General features: G+C 31.6%; 1 protein-coding gene across 30 annotated transcripts in view; it reads left to right on the plus strand.

Moving 5' to 3' along the window:
• Sox6 (SRY-box transcription factor 6) overlaps positions 1 to 17,470 on the plus strand; it is a 689,857-nt gene that overhangs the window by 294,050 nt on the left and 378,337 nt on the right. Inside the window, exon 1 of one of the 30 annotated variants that reach the window (XM_087211291.1) lies at positions 6,312 to 8,703. The exons of 27 other annotated variants lie outside the window; for them this stretch is intronic. The gene's annotated coding sequence lies outside the window, so the exon portion shown is untranslated. Of the gene's footprint in view, positions 1 to 6,311; positions 8,704 to 17,470 lie in introns of those variants that run through there. 2 more of the 30 variants (XM_087211294.1, XM_087211296.1) reach the window with 2 other exon arrangements.

Genomic DNA, 17,470 nt, shown 5'->3' on the forward strand with positions numbered 1-17,470 from the left:
TACAGAAATATTGTTGGACATAATCTTATTTTTATCCTCCCCAATGTATTATTTGTGTTGCTTACTGAATTTTTAATTCTCCATCTAAAGGCTGTCGAAGGTGATGACTTAGTGCTGCTCTCCCTCCCTCCCTCTTTCCATTCCTCCCTCCCATTCTTCTTTCCTCCTTTCCTTGACTAAACGTCAATTTGTGGTTACAATACACCAGATACAAAGGGGATAAAATGAAAATGATGACCTGTATATACAAAAGAAGACAGACACATAAACTAATAAATATGATGATAGAAGCTTGGGTAAATCACAGATGAGTACAGCTAGCTCTGCCTAGGGTAGTCAGGGATGATTTTCATGGAGCAGGTAACAGTTTAGATAGAATCATAAAGGCTTATTAATAATCCACTGAGAAGATAAAGGAAAGGACACTGCAATAGAAAGGCAGAGGAGTAGAATGCATAAAGTTAGAGAAAAATTAAAAAAACATGCTACCATGCTTAATTTGTCATTAAGATCATATAAAAAGAATTTATGATCAGAGACCAATTGGAAGTGAGGAAAGGCTACTTTAAATCAATCCACTGAAAATTGATTAGGCATAGTTATAAATTCTGGACAAAACACAAAACATAACTGTCTGACCTGAGAGTGGTGGTGCATGCTTGTAATCCTAGCACCTGGGAGGCTGAAGCAGGAGGATCATAAGTTTGGGGCCAGCATGAGATGCATAGCAAGACCTTATCACAAACAAACAAATGAATAAACCCAAAACAAAACAAAAGAAAACAAGTACCTGAAGGTAACAGAGAACAACTTAAAGGAGGCTAAATCTTGAGAGAAGATGACATTTGAAAGTGAGGATGGGAAACTGGGTAAGTTTGTTTCAGGTTTCCAGTCCAAAAGCAGGCTGTACCAGACAAATTAATAAAACTATGATAAAAGTCAGTTTTTTTCTACTCTGGAGAAGTAAGAGAATAGAGTTTAGGTTACCATAACTGCTGGGAAGCAAGAAAGTAATCTTCGAAAGGAAAGCACCATAGAAGAGAAACTCTCAGCTTCTATGTATAACCTTTGTCCAAATCTCTGTCTGATCCCCAAACCATGCACACACAGGACTGGCTTGAAGCAGCCTGGGTAAGGCTAAAAGAACTAAACAAATATTTGAGCTGCTCTGTACTGCAGGTGAGACAGAATATATGTGGTTTGCTTCAACAAGTAAGCTTCTTGCTAAAATAACAGCAGCCCTCTTTAGAGGTGTTGTCCTCCAGAATTACCATACTGCAGTATATTCCAAAATTGCTCAATATATGAAGAACCAGAAAAATGTGAAACAGTAGGATATCTCTGGGGGGCTGGGGAAGGAAGGGGGAGAAGAGATTGAGGAAAAGAGATTATAAAAAAGGACAAAATGAGAACTTTAAACTACAAAAAAGTATGTGAAATTAAATTATTTGATATGACTATCAGCAGAATAAAGACAACAGAAGAAGTCTATGAATTGAAGATAGATCAATAGAAATTATCCAATTTAAAGAACAGATAGAAAAAAAATCAGAAAATATGTGAATTAAAGATATGTGGGACAATATTAAAAGACATTAACACATGGACCACAAAATAAATAAAGACAGTGATATTAGTGCAGGGAAAATATTTGAAGTAATAATTACAACAGATTTCCCAAATTTGGTGAAAAAAAGTGCACTACTACACACATCATAGTTAAATATCTGGAAATAAGAACAACATGTAAGCAAAGTTCTTTTGTGATGATCATAGGGGAAAAAAAGGCAATGACACAGTTTACTGATATCAAGAATTAAAGAGAAATTAGGGGCATAATTCATTGGTAGAGTACTTGCCTAACGTATGTGAGGCCCTGGGTTTGATCCTCACCTGGGGGGAGGGGAGAGGTTAGCTGTATAGATGTTATGATAAAAAATTGTATAACTTAGGTGAAATAAAAATTTCCTTAAAAATACAACTTACTAGAATTGATGATATAAGATGAAACAGAAAACATAAACAGTACTTTACTTAAAAAAGAAGTTGAATTTGTGAATTTAAAAAAGATTGTTTCTATAAAGAAATCCAAATGATTTTACTGGTGAATTTTATATAATGTTTAAGAAACAACACCATTCCCAAAACTGTTTTAAACCCCCAAAACAAAAAACCAGAACAATTCTTATCCATTAAGTGAGGCCATTTAGTGAATGCCAAACTTGAAAAAGCATTACAGAAAAGGGAAATTACAGACCAGTATCTATCATGATTGTAGATGCAAAATCCTAATCAGCAAATTAAATCCAGCAATATAGAAAAAGGATAATATATCATGACCAAGTAGGATTTAATTCTGAAATGAAAAGTTTAACATTTATAAAATTTTACCATGTTATTGAGTAAATGAAAAATATTATATAATTATTTAAATATATATACAAAAAGCATTTGACAACACCCAGTCATACACAAAATTCATAGAAAAGTAGGAATAGAATAAAATTTCCTTAATTTGAAAGGGCTACTTATGAAAAGCCTGAAACAAACATCTTGCTCAATAGTGAAATAGTGGATGCTTGCTTTCTTCCTATAATGGAGAACAAGATAATGTCCATGTTCATTAATTCTACTGGACATTGTGTTGAAGGCCCTAATATTTGCAATGAGTCAAAGCAAAGAGAGAAATAGTATAAAAATATGAAAGGAAAAAAACCTATATCTGCACTTTGGTAAGTTTATGTGATACAATGTTGATATCTTTAGTATGTTAGTTTACTCAATGGGTGAAAATCAAAATTTCATGATAGATGGGAAAATGATTTCATTTTGACTCAACTTTAAAAATTAAAACTAAAATTAATTAAGTTCATATAATTAGTAGCATTTGTTTATAATTCTGCCTATGAATTTTAAGAAGAATGAAGTAACTGTCTTTTAAGAATAATTTTTCAGATCAAATGTTGTGATACTATAGTCACTGTTGACATATTGCCATCATAACCAGGATCATTTTTGCAAAGATTTCCTAAGGACTTTACTTGATCGCTTATATTGAAATAATTATCTTTTGACTAGTCTACCATATTAACTATTATTTCTGCCAGTTTTAGGTTCTCCAGTGTTTTCTGGTCTCATTGCAAATTCTTGGTATGCCAATGATTGGAGCCTTTCTCCAACACTATTTTTATTTACTTGATGAAATCCTGAAACTTTTACAAGATTTGTGATTTAATTTTGTAGTACATTAACATTTTAATTTTGAACATTGGTCACAATATTCCACAGTGCAATATTTAGCAATCAGCTAGCTTGATTCTCAATCTTGACTGGAAAAAAAAAATCTAGCAATTATTTAAAGTAGCCTTATGCTTAGGATACACTTCAACCAATCAAATCAATCTTTGGAGATTCGAGGCAGGTTTCAATATTTTTTGAAGGTCTTCATGTAAATTCACTGTGCAGATAAGTTTGAAGCCACTGAACAGTGATTATGAAAGATACAAAGACATGGACTCAAAAATGGGTGAAATAGATATTAAATTAATCTGTGGGGGATATTTAAATGAAGGTTAATTTTATTCATGCTAAATAGAGTAAATATTTTACATACGTTTTATTTACTGTATAATTTTGGCAACTGATATAGTCAATATTTACATAATAAAAGAGCCTCCTAGACTCATTGACAAATATGAATAGTCAGGAATACAGCAGTAAATGAAAAGTTTGTTCCTTTCTCTAGTTTACAAGCCAAAGAGGATGAAGGGGTTAAATAAATGTTTGATTTTAAGACAATAAATACTATGAAAGAGAAGAGAAATTTAACTGGGATCAAGAATGGCTACTCTGCATTAGTGATAGTAAACCTGAGATATAAAAGATAAGATGGAGATAATTTGTTGAAGAAGAGACGTAAGAGAGAATAGTGTTTTTGAGGGCCATAAATTGGTAAAAAAAACTTCAAGAAATCAGGTGAAGATGACTAGAGGACAATCAACAGAGACTAGAGAAGATCAAGTCTTATGTTGCTAAGTATACTTGTATGCATAGGTGTCAGGAAATATTAGAAAATAATGTGGAATCACATTATTAATGGGTGTTGTATCCATTTCAAGGAATCCTTATCTTGCATGTTGTAGGAAACCAACAAAGATTTTTGAATAGAGGATTGACAAAATTAGATTTCATTTTTGGACCACCCCTCAGGTACAAAAAAGGATTTCCCAGCTTAGATTGAGGGAAGTAAACTTTTGCGTTTCCTGCATTTAAGTAATTACTAAAGTTGTATGGACTTTTTATTCAATTATTATTATCTTCCCAAGCTAAATGCAAAACCACATGTATTAAGGAGAAAAAATTTTCACTAATATTCCTCAAGAGCCATATACATATCAGTACAAATAGTCTTCTTATAGTTTTGGATTTTGCTGAAGATCACTTTGAAGTAAGGCCAGGAGCTTGAGAGGCATACTCAAGGGTTTGATCTGAAGAACAATATGGCTCCAGATACCATAGATCTCTAAGCATATGAAAATGACCCTAGGCAATTTAACAGCAGTAAACATGAAACTACCCTCTTAGTTTGAATGAGTATTAGCTAGTAGGAGTGAGAGAGGGGAAAACACCCTGAAAATTTTTAATTAAATAATGTTTTACATATTTTTCTCCTTTGGATTCAACAAAGTCACAAATGAAATAGTAGTTGCCTGGGAATTCCACAACATTAATTAATTTAAAAGAGCAAAAAATGAATCAGAACCAGGAACTTATTTATTATGCCCTTCTTTCCTTCAAGCATCATGAAAAACTCAATGTCTCTTGTGATCATAGAAGATTGCATTTCTAAGACTTTGGTGTATCCAATTTAAAATGAATTAAAACTTGCTCCCAAACATAATCATAAAGGGGAGATACTCATTTTTCTTTATCTTTCTGTTTACTGAAAAGTTTTCTTTTAAGTGATAGAAATAAGACTTGAAAATAAGACACTACCGAGAGTACAGCATACCTAAAAAGGATTTTTGTTTTCTAAGAATGAAATGTTCTTCAAGAAAACAACTTATAGGCCTGGTTTGGACTTACCTTCTTTGTATTATAAAATATAAATGCATCTGTTATTATAAATGGTGTACATTACTTTTTTTTTTTTTGTACTGGGGATTGAACTCAGGACCTTGTGCTTGTGAGGCAGTTGCGGTGCCACTGAGCTAAATCCCCAGCTGGTGTACATTGCTTTTAACCCCTGACAATCAGAGTCCAAAAACAGAAATGAAGTAGTCACAGCTGAGTCAGCTAGTGTTAATTAAGTCTGGAGATAACAGGTCTTAGGGAAAATTATGGAAAGGGTGAGTTGAATAATAATTGGGAACAGGGATGCCTATAATCTAAATTCTAGTCTTAATTTTGCCATAGATTAACTCTGATCATGCCTCCTTTTAGTCCACCTCAAATCTGTACTAGCACAGCAATATTACTTTTGATAATAATCCAATACTTAATCAAGACTTCACAATGTCCCAGTACTTTTTGCCTTTTATTTTTCTTCTCAAGTTAGAACTCTAATGAAGAAACAGGGAAATGATTCATATTTCTAGGAAGATACACATTTTTAATTAAAAGTCCTCAGGGATCTGTTGTAAGCTCTCTGGAATGTTCTCTACTAATTGCAAGTAGTATTCAGTGGGACAGTTCCAAAGAGAGATATATATACTACAGATCAGAAAGAAGGCATTTTGCCATAGGTTCATTTCTGATATTTTAGCTAGCTATTTGAGCTCCCATCTTTTCTTTTTTTCTTTTTCATCTGTGCAATATAAGTGATTACATAGTAATAGCTAAGTTTGTCTAAAGCATTTTAATTTCTATTCTAGAAGGTAAAAAGGTACATTTCGTTTATGACTGTGCTTCTTGAAAATTCTCCATTTTATCGGTTTATTTTTCTCATTGCCTCGAGTTGTTTAAACATTTTTTACCTTAAAAATGAGGGTGTTCCAGGAAAAGATAGAGGTAATCATTATGTAGTTCATGTTACAAGTTTTGTGTTGATATTGACAGCTATTTACAATAGTACCTCTGGGTCTACTTTTAACATTTTTTCAAGTAAATTTAGCATGCAACCATTAATTATTTTCACATTGGTTACAGTTTTGTAAACTTTTATTCTTCTAGGAACAATGTAGGCTATTTGATAAAGGGACTTGTACTAGAGAAATAATTAATCTCTCTATTATACATTCATGTATTTCATAGATTTCCAGACTTTCTGTTTAAGAATCAATATTGGAGGGCTGGGGATTTAGCTCAGTGGTTCCAGCACCTGCCTCGTAAGTGCAAGGTCCCGAGTTTGATCCCCATACCCCACAAAAAAAAAATCAGTATTGCTTTTGTAATTCAACTATATATTCTGATTTTCAAAGCAGTTTGTTGTTTAGAAAACATAGAAATGTTAAAAAAGACAAAAACACTTGTAACATTATTAACAAAGACTCTGTTAATATTTTGGTGTAATGGGCTGAGGTTACATCATGTACTATTTTGTCTTTTGACTTTCCAATTTAATTTCTTACCATTTTGTCTTGATGGCTCAAAACAACCAGTTCCTAAGCTGTTCCTTGAGTTGAGGATCTGTTCAGTCTACTTATCTCTATATTGAGTGTCCCCCAAATTGTTGTGCTTTTAAAATTCTTGTGTCTGCATTTTGGGCTTCCTATCTGCCTTTGTTTCCAGACTCTAAGTTGTTATTTCTGTTTAATCACTTTTTGGCCTTTAGTAAGATCAATCCTCCTGTGCTCTTATTAAGTGCTGCTTCTATTTGGCTATGGTTTGTTAAATTAGATAGAAACAGAGGGAAAACAAATATTTTATTGAGCTTTTTTTGTTGTATGGCACTGATAGGTGCTTTCACGTAAGTTGCTCATATGTTATTTAATATTCAATTAATATTCAGTTCTTGAATTATTATTATTTTTATTAGATATTATTTTTTTAGATATCAAAGAATCATTTTTGAGCCCTCAGATAATACTAGATACTGTGCTGAGAACATTACATATGTGTATTGGGTTTATTCCTACAATGCTCCAGCAAGGAGTTTTTATCTCTCTTCTGTAGATACAAATGTCTAGACTCAGAGAAATTGAGTAACTTGCCCAGGATCACATTACTGGCAATTGATAGAAGCAGAATTTGAATCCAGATGTGCTCCTTAAGTAATTAGAAGTGGTGCAGTTATGTGTAAGTAAGAGTAGATAGATTCTGAGCTGAGGAATTCTCCTTTAAGAAAATAAAAAACCTTTAATATATTACCTTGACACATCTATTTTTTATTTTACTTTCTGATTCTCATCATTGCTCTGTTATAGAGATGTTACCGCATAAGAGATCTATGGAGAAATGTAGTGTTGTAAGTGTGAAAGAACCTAAGGATCTCAATATTTGGGATAAACTAATTCTAAAAGAAGGAACTTTAAAGTATTTCCCAAGGAAGGAGCAATTCTTATTATTGTTAAATAAGCCTCTTTTTCATAATTCATAAAGTCATAAACACATTTTTTTGCTAAATTTCCTATGTCAAAAGATACTGATTTATGGATTTAGAAAGAAGTTAATATGATTATTAGCCAAAACAACATTGTATTGATCTTAATGTCCATTTTTTCAGGGAAATAGGTTTTAATATCAATGAATATTTCTAATACATGAAATGAAGGATGCAATTTCAAGAAGCAAAAAATCTTTTGTGGTGGTTAAGATATTAAATAGTGGTTAGGAAATTAATCTTTAGTCTGCCTAGTTCCAATCCTGAGTTGCCATTACTAGTATAACCTTAGCCAAGTTAATATTTATTTGCCTAGCATCTCATATATAAAATGGAGATGGTGATAATAAAACCTACACAATGCTACCTACTCCTACATGGGTTGTTTGTATTCAGGACTAAATGAGTTAATATATGTAAAACACTGAGAATAACGCTAGTTGCCTAATAAATGGTTTACTAATATTAGCTAATATCATTCTGACTTTTAAATCATTTTCCAAACTCAGAGTTCTATAAAGTCTACTAACAGTTTTTAAAAACTAGAAGTCTTTGTGTAGTAACATATTTTATTTTTTATTTCACAAGTAACCAATACTGTTTTTCATAATTTGCTCTTCTTTTTCTCAATATCTAATGTTGACAGTGACTTCGCAGTGAACTTTGTAACTTCATTTTTAGATCTGTTTCTTGTACTAAGCACAGAAAAATGTCTAAAGTTGTAGTATTTTATTCAGATTGGACACAGGCTTCAGGTGATATATCAAATATAGTACTTCTTTACCTTCAGATAATTTCCCGTGTTTGAGACTTTCTCTGCCTTTTGAAAATGTGATACTGTATCAGGCAAATAGGGTAGCAGGACAGTTCTGTTGAACAGCTCACTTGACTGTGGAGTGTGCATTACTATTCTATAATAGTAGTAAGCATCCCTTGTTCATTTGCTATTTTGTTAATGGAAGAAAGTAGCAAATAGCAATTTACCATCGCCCCCACCCCTGTGGTGTACATATGCAAGACAAAGATAAAAGCTGTTTCCTTCAGAGAAGGGTGTGGAGGTAAAAGATGATTTCAATTGGAAATAATGACAGTAATAGAGGCTTCCAATGAAGACATTGTGGCAACCAAAGGACGAAGAGAAAAAGTTAATTCCTGAGATAGAGGTATTAAAATTTTTGGTTTCTCTTTATGTGTACAGGTGCTAAGTATGTTGCTGTTTATGAGCTGATGTGACAGTGTGTTTGACCAATGTGTGTTTGATGTTCTCTGGATATTTTGGTGATGGTTGGGAGAGAGGTAGCTCTGGAATATTTAGAGAATCAGTAATAAGTAAAGTAAAAATGATATAATTTTGTAGGCAAAGACTTCTGTTTTTAAAAACTGTGGCTTCTCTTTTAGTAATGATTAACTCTGAGAATTGGCTTATTTTAATAGTGATTTATTATTTTGGTTAATAACAACTTAGAGAAAAAAATCAGACTTTGATTACAATGTGTAATGCTTTTTTATTACACTATCAGAAATTTTTGGAAACAGTGTACAACTTTAATGGCACCTTTAGGTGATTTAATAGTTATTGTTAAGTGTCTGGAATTTTGTCTTTGTGTATCTGTGGTGTATGTGTCTGTTATGTATATGCGTGGGTATATGTTTCGGTTAGGGGGTTAAGGTCACATTTTAAGAAGATGGAAAGTCAGTGAAGGTTGATATCAGGAACTGGAATTTTGTACTGAAAAATAAAAAAATTTCAAGTATGTTTTCTCCCTTAGTGGGAAAAATACAACTGACTACATTATGCTCATTTCTATGAAGAGTATGTGTAAACATAACATGGAAAATTATAAGAACAAGCAAACTTTCTACAGATGGAAGAAATCTAGATCATTTTAGAAACTGAAGTAGAGGTAAAGAGATGCTTCTTTTGAACATATATATATAAGCATAGTGGCCAATTGGGATAAAATTTTAACAGAACAGGCTGGGCCATTTATAGATTATAACACTTTTAATTTTCTCAGTGTTAAAGTGTTGATTTTGATAAAGAATTTGTTGATGCTATATCAGTTTCTCCATGTGGAGAAGTGCTCCTGTGTGATTAGTTAGACTTGGGGCTACCAGCCAAAATTCAAAAATTTGGTCCCCAGCTCTTCTTCTGAAATAGGGAAAAGCTGACATATTTTCCTGAGTCTTGATTCCGTGTAGAAGAAAAATTTTTTTAAGCCAAAGAATCTAAAACTTGGAGAAATTATTTGATTTGGTCAGGCTCAGATGTTTAGGAATCAAAATCAGGATTTCTGGTGATGCCACATTGTCAAATAATTAATCCCTACCCTTTTTCTTTTGTCTTGCTATATTAATGACCAGGGTCGGCATATTTGTTTTTGTCATCTAACAATTTTGCAACAGTCTTATTCTAGTACATCTATCTGTCTACTAATAGGAGAGCACAAATCAAGATGAATTGCCCAATTGCCTTTTTAGCCTCACATATAGCGTGATACTGTTAGTATAAGTAAGAGGTTTCCTCATTTTAAATAAAGTTTCTTATTGGAGTGAAAATACAAATATATTTTTCAGATTTGTTTTTCTTAGAAAAACTATCATTTAAAAAAATCTGTTTTGGTAAGAAGAAGTTAGTTTTTTTTTGCTTTTAGCCATAATTACAGTCTTTTAAAACGATGAATTGGTAGAATGGATTGGGAGAAAAGAGTAAATTTTAGCCTTTCTTCTTACTTTTTAGGATTAAAAACTGATTATTGCAGAAAATTAGAAAATATAAAAAAGAAACTAAAAAAATTGAAAAATGATCCTTAGAAATACCTCAAAATACTTATTTTTAATATGTTCTTGATGTTTTCTACTTAATTATATATATATATATATATATATATATATATATTGGTACTGGGGATTGAACTTGGGTCCTTGTGCTTGCGCAGCAGGCAGCGAAAACCGCTGAGCTAAACCCCAGCCCTAGTTATATATATTTTAAAAAGAAAAATGGACTATTATAACATGATATTTTGTATACCACCTCTTTTAGGAAAAAATTCAAAAATTTATTAAGTACTATACATTTATTGTTAAAAGATTATAAAATATGGAAAAATTTTTTTAAAAAGAATGCTTTTAATGCCTAGATATTTTAGTTGTTAGCGTATTTCTTTTTTTCCTTTAAAAAATATATATAATTTTACCTTCAGGTCACAGAATTATATTGACACTGTTATCATTGGTCCTGTCATGGTCTTTTTGTTTACATATTTTCTAATTTATTTTTGTAAATAAAATGTATCCATGATCCTACTATTGTTTTCAAGCAATTCAAGATTGATAATAATACATATCTAGCCTAGGTATATGCTACCTTTTTAAAGTCAACATATCATTAGCATTTTCCCACATTATTAAATATTCTTCTCCTACATGCCTTTTCTTTTTTACAATGAAATACATTATTTTCTACAAAGGTAGTAGATACTGTGTGTAAGAAGTTTAGGTTATACATATAAAAATAATGAAAAAGAAAATAAAATGTTCTTTTTGTCCAGGTATAACAACTATTGTATCAAGGTATGTATACTTATAGTTTAAAAGTTTTATACCCATCTATTAAGGTTTTATCTAATTAGCATAGATATATTTAAACAAAAGGGATTAGATGGTAACAGATGTATGTCATTTTATTTAACAGTTTAGCATTTACATTTCTTATGATACTGTATGTTTATGTAATTTTTAATGATTGCAAATAATTCTATTTGTGGACATTTCATTGTATAGCTGATCTTCTGTGGTCAACATTATTTCTAATTTTCCATTACTATTAACAACATTGCAGTAAATTATTTTGTAGCTCTTCTGTACACATCTGTGATTATTTCTTAATTTAAATTCTTAGAAATACATTTTTGGCATGATCTCCAGAAAAGTTGAACCAATATACTCTTACCAGTGGTTTACGAGGTATTCATTTTGCCACATGTATACTAGCATTTATTATTACTATTATTTGTAATCATTGTCTATATGACAAATAAAAAAGGCATGGGTTTCTCCGATTAGTAGTGAAATGGAGTATTTCTTTATTTGACCATTTGCATTTCATTTTTAAAATACTTTTTTTCTTACAACCTTTAAAAGGTAGTATAGAATTTTGTCAGACAGTTGATGACAGGGTTTGAACTTTGGCTCTATAATCACTACTTAAAAGCTCTGTGACTTTGGGCATTCCTTTTTTGGGTTTTTTTTTTTTTTTTTTTTTGGTACCAGGGATTGAACTTTAATCTCTCAGTGCCTCAGTTTCCTTATGTATAAAATGGGGATAATATTACTTATGTCATCAGGTTGTTACAAGGATCAAATGAATGAATATATAAGAAAGATTTAGAACAGCCTACCACAGAGTAATAGGTATTATTTTAATATCAAATCTTACTCATTTATAAGAGGTAATTCTGCTAAAGATATTATTGATCTTTGTTGTATATGATGCAGAATTTTTTCAATTTTGTCACTGTTTCTTCTTTTTGGAGATGGGATCATGCTATGTTGCCCAGGCTGGTTTTGAATTCTTGGGCTCAAGTGATCCATCTCAGTCTCCAAGGGAGTTGGAACCACTGTGACAGCTCCATTTTGTCTTTTTATTAAAATTTTTAGAAAATTAAATCTCTCGAATAGTTTAATTTTCATCCTTTTGGATTTCTGCCTTTATAGGCATTTTTGGAAATGTATTTCACACCCAATATTATGTAAATATTTACATATATTTTATTATAATATTACCACTTTTACTTAAAAACTTTTATTCCATCTAGAATTTATTTTTTTGTGTGTGATATGCAATTAGGATATGTAGAACCAATTGTTCAAATCACATTACTCATATAATCCATTTTTAAACATCGTAATTATTGTAGTTCTTAGAGATATTTGGGTCTGTTTTTCAACTTCTTGAAGTAACTTAGTACCAAATAAACAAAGAAAAACAGAAAAAAACCCATAAACTAACAGAAAAATCTAATTCAAAAACTATTTTTAATGATTTTGATGCCTATTGCCAAGCTACCTTTCTGAAACAATGGACCCATTTACACTTAAATAATATTCTCTAATGAATATTTTGTTCTATCTTAAATTGTTTTTCTTCCTTCTTTATACTGTGAAATCACTTGTACTCTTCTGACAAAAACAAATGATGATCACATATAGTTTTGATGTTTATCTTTTTGTGACAAAATATTTTCACTAGTACTTAGCAGAAAGAAGCTTACTCCTGTGACCAACTGCTTTTAAGTTGGAATTTTTGGTGAAGGAAAAAACTCACACTTATTTTGTTTTGTCCTTGCATCTTTGGGAATTGAGACTGAAACAAAAAAGTAAACTAACATTATGGTTTTGAGTTGTTTGATAGTAAGAAACTAATAAGCAAAGGGCTTTAAATACCCTGGTATTTTCAGTATTTATTGATGTAATTATTTACTTTTCACTCTTCTTTTTTCTTCTCTTGATAGAGTATAAATGTTATAAAAAAGAATATGACTCAATCATCATGTTATACTTATTACTATAATATTTTAAAGAATGAAATATTCTTTGCTAGGAAATAAACGCCAAGATCTTCAATAACTCCATAATTAAAAATTTGACTTTTTTGTTTAAAACTTTCCTTTGAACTGGGCATGGTGGCATGCAACTATAATCCCATCAGTCTGGAAGGGTGAGGCAGGAGGATTGCAAATTTAAGCTCAGCCTGAGCAATTTCACAAGACTGTGTCTCAAAATAAAAACAATGTATTCGATCCCTAGTACCAAAAAACCACCCCCCCAAAAACCAAAAAAACAACAATGTAGTTCAGTATAGAAGCCCTGGGTTCAATCCTTTGTTCTGAAAAAAAAAATTTGTACATTACAAAATAAAAGATTTTGTAAGAGCATAGCCCTTAATATTTCCCCATTTTCTCATTCCTGTTCTCTTTTCTACTTTCTCTTTTCTCCCCCTCCCTGTCTCTCTCCTTTCTCATTTCTTCCCTTCTTTCCTTTTCTTCTTGACAGGGTTAGATTTGATGATTATTAAAGAGATTCAACTGTCAGTTCTAAGTCTGGAATGTTCCTTCAGTAGCGCAATAGGTTTTCCCCATTTTCAACAGCTGCCTGGAGATTTAAGTTGACCTGTGCTGGGTCTGCAGAATGTAGTCATTGGTTTCAATGATGACTATGGGAATACTTCTCTTATTTTCTTCATTTTAACCTCATAGAGTTCACATGAAACTCTTACTATAGCAAGAGTGCTGTGTTTTAAAACTCCATTTCCATGTTTTCTCTTCTCATATTCCCATTACCTATCCTTAGAATGAGGCTTTAGCCACTTAAAGGCAGGACTATATAGAAAGTAGGTGAAATATTTCACTAGTAATTATAATTAACTATCAGTATACATGGATTATGTCTTGAGGATTAAATACAAGGTTTTTTTTTGTTTGTTTTTTTTAGTTCTGGAATGAGTTTCCCTCGATAGCTAGTATATTTCTAGCAAGGATGCCCATCTCCCTATTTCTAGTCCTACCTCTACTTCCAGCCCTTGCCAATTTTTTAAATGGTAGTTTATTCTAATAATGTTAAACCAAACAAATTCAGAGGGTATAGGTGCAGGAGGAAAAACAAAAATCACATTGGGTTGCCAGAAGTGCACATAAATTATTTGGGATTACCTAAATTGTTTTTTTTAAAAATCCTGTTTGCATTAGCTCTTTGATTGCCTCCATTAATGTGATCATATAATATTTATCACCAGAAATATGCACCTATACATTTTCACTAAGTTCTCTAGACCAGGCCCATTTCCTTTTCTGTTTTCTGTATAATACTCAGGGCTTTTCAATTTAGAGATCTGGATTCTAGTTTCAAATCTTTAGTGTTTTAGAATTTGGAGAAGTGAGTTCTAATCCTAACTCTGGTACTAAGTAACGCTAATTCCTTGAATTTGAGCAAGTGGCTTAAGATCTCTTGGCTTCATTTTTCTTTTGTTTGTACCAGCTTCTAAAAAGTGTACCAAAAATATAAGAAATCTATAAAACTTATTCAGAATATTTTCATTGTCGAGAACTTAATTTTTTTCAGTTCATTAGAATCTTTACTAATTACTGTATCACATGTAGATACTGAGTTATACTATGACTAATTCACAAGCCTATAATTTTTCTTTTTAACACTTCTACATTCTTAGTGGCTCTTTGGGTAAAATTATGGCAACACTTTTCTAACTAGTTCTAGAAATATAAACTGGGCATCCCTGTAATCCCAACACTCAGGAGCCTGAGGCAAGAGGATTAACACAAGTTTAAGGCCAAACTGGGCAACAGAGTTTCAGAGAAGCCTGAACTACATAGCAAGACACTTTCTCAAAAAAGCAAAAACAAAAAAATAACCCCCCCTCAAAAACCCAAACAAAACAAAACAAAACAAATTTTAGAGCAATACAATATTTCAAATACCACAGGTTGAATGCATTTTTAAAGCAAAAAATGCAATATTAAAATCTGTATCGTGACTTGTCAACAAGTTTTACAGATTTCTGATGTTTTTGGCAGATTTTTGTGGAGTTTTTGATGTTTTATAAGAGTTAATTCCCAGATGTGTGCACATGAAGTCCAAGATGTTCTGAATGATTAAGAGGCACATAGGGTGTGCAGAGAAAGATTTGGGATTATGATGTAAGTTGTGATGCAGTATAATGTAGTGAGTTGATATCTGCGTAGAGGCTGGAGGAGATGTATTGAGTTAAATGTGGGTCAAAGAGGAACACCTTTGAGTATTTATTAAATATACCAAAGGCTTAATGGCTGCATTAATCAAGATAAATTCCTCCTTTCCTTTCTCACTCCCTCTTTCCTTCCCTTCTTTCTTCCTTCCTTCTATCCTTTTCGCTTTTCTTCCTTCCTTTTTTCCTTCTTTCCAGCATGATTATGCTCTAATAATATCTAGGATATTATATATATTATGTTTGTGTGTTTATTTAACATATTCATTGTACACTGTTTTTCTTGAAGATTATAGAGTCAAGCATAACTATATGTTATGTAAACCATAAGACTGCAAATGCTTGGAATAAAATAGAGTAATTCCAGAGTGTGATTGTACCTCTGAAAATTATAGAAATCCATCAATTAAATTCTCAGGCATAATGTCACACTATTTATTTATTAGATGCACTATCTCCAGAGCAGTAGAGGAAGGTACTACAGATGGCAAGAGCTAAAAGTAGGATTTGAAGTTTATTTGGGAGTGAAAGAGTTATCCAAAGAAGGCAGTTAGAACCAGGAAAAATAACAAAATATAAAAGGAGGAGTGGGTTAAAATCTGGTTTTGGCATATCTAGAGTTTATTTCTTTACATTTTGTAGAAATACAGAACTGTGCATTGTAAATTGTCCTTTTCAGCTATCATTCTGTCTCTGAATAATGAGAATATGTTAGGGACATAAAACTGAAATAATTTGTATCACAACTACTGTTTCATGATGAAATTACATTTCTTTTTGTGCACTGGTGCACTGAGATATTCACATACCAATACACTACTGTGATAATGTTCTGCACGATGCCATTTTCTCCTCCCACTGCTCTTGATAACTATTCACACTAAGAAGCTAGATTTGGGAGGGTTTAAAAAGTATTTGTGACATATTTATGAGTGTGGCAAATTCTCAGTATGGTTCACATTAACTAATTTCTATAGTACAGTTCTCATTAACTAATTTCTATAGTTCATATTAACTAATTTCTAATTTTACATTAACTAATTTCAAGAAGAAAATGAAATACCTTCAAAGTGATGGATAAGAGTTCTTAGTAAATAATAGTATTTTATATATTTAAATATTAATTTAAAATTTTTATAAGAATCTTTCACTTCTGGTTTAATGCAGGTTGACAGGGTGATGTCAAATTTACTAATTTATACTGGCTCTGTCCATCAACAATTCAAAGAGAGTTAATGATGAGCTTATTCTCCTATTTTTCCTTTATTCTAATTCTTATGCAGCTTCTTTTCTGTGAAAGTCTAGTGCTTCAGATTCTTGTATCCAGTGATTAACTGATTTTCGAGTCAGGTATTAGTCTCACTCAGTTGGGCTTATCTTTGGACAATCTTTTGGAGAAGTACCCTTTCCAACATAGACCTATTCTTAACTCTCGGCACAAATTTTTCTTAGTGTTTCTTCTTCCCTTATGGTGTAAAAAACCTTTATTGGTTGGCCCTTCAATTCTAAAGCCTGCTCTCCATCTTCACTTTCCTTCTTTTTGCTTCTACTTCTTACTCACTTTTTATTTTCATTTTTATTATTTTCTTATTCATTTTTTATTATTTTCCGTTTCTGCTAGAAAAAAACATGTATATTGTACAATATTAAGAAGTCTTCAATATACTTTAGTATCTCTCTTAGTGTGATGAAGAGGCAGGACTAACTTGCTTTTCTTGAGTCCTGTATTATTCTGGTCACCTTGAGTAACTTGGCTTTTGCAACTGTATTTTTACTAGATATAAGTATATAGATAATCAATTGAAGTAACCAATTATGTATTGAATTAAAATGATTCTTGTCTTCAATAAACTTGTAATATAACCAATTAAGGCAGTACAAAATACAGAATTTGGGAATTTTACTTGTCATTCAATAAATATTAATGCCTTTTATAAGATAATAGCTAAGTTAAACTGGTTATGATCTATGGACCAGGCACTGTGCTAAAGTGTTTTAGCTATACTACATAATTTAATCCTTTATATCACTTCTATGACTTAGGTTTTATAATGAAGATTGTATGATGCGGAATATGAGGCACTCAGTTCATATAACTAGCCAGAGTTAATAGGATAAAAATTCAGGGTAGAAAACTGGCACTTAAATACTATGTTAAAGGGCCTCCATAT

Source organism: Heterocephalus glaber, unplaced genomic scaffold (genome assembly GCF_053883595.1).
Source record: "Heterocephalus glaber isolate CG9 unplaced genomic scaffold, H.glaber_assembly_v1.0 deba00001428, whole genome shotgun sequence".
Lineage (NCBI taxonomy): Eukaryota > Metazoa > Chordata > Mammalia > Rodentia > Bathyergidae > Heterocephalus > Heterocephalus glaber.